The following is a 266-nucleotide window of genomic DNA, read 5'->3' as shown; positions in this document are numbered from 1 at the left end:
CTGACTGTGTCTACTGTGTGTGTACGTAAATATACGAGTATAAGGGACCTGTGCATATATTTTTACGCTATCTAACTAGAATTTCACTAACATCTAAATGGGGTTGAAACCGAACTGTTTTATTTTCTACATAATTTGTTAACTCACCTTTCAGATTCGACACATTTCTGGATAAAAAAATCTCCCTCCGATCGTCTTTTGGGAACTTTTTCTTCTTATAGATATGTAGCCGAAAAGAGCCTACTTATGTCTAAATGTCTCTATGC

At 35.3% G+C, this 266-nt stretch overlaps 1 protein-coding gene across 1 annotated transcript in view; it reads right to left on the bottom strand.

The window, feature by feature from the left end:
- The window catches only part of LOC119594342, a 65880-nt gene that overhangs the window by 3626 nt on the left and 61988 nt on the right, over positions 1 to 266 (bottom strand). The window lies entirely within an intron of this gene.

The sequence above is a fragment of the Penaeus monodon genome, chromosome 33, assembly GCF_015228065.2.
Source record: "Penaeus monodon isolate SGIC_2016 chromosome 33, NSTDA_Pmon_1, whole genome shotgun sequence".
In the NCBI taxonomy this organism is placed as follows: Eukaryota; Metazoa; Arthropoda; class Malacostraca; order Decapoda; family Penaeidae; genus Penaeus; species Penaeus monodon.
The sequence above is the reverse complement of the archived record's forward strand: the minus strand, read 5'-3'. Positions and strand labels throughout refer to the sequence as shown.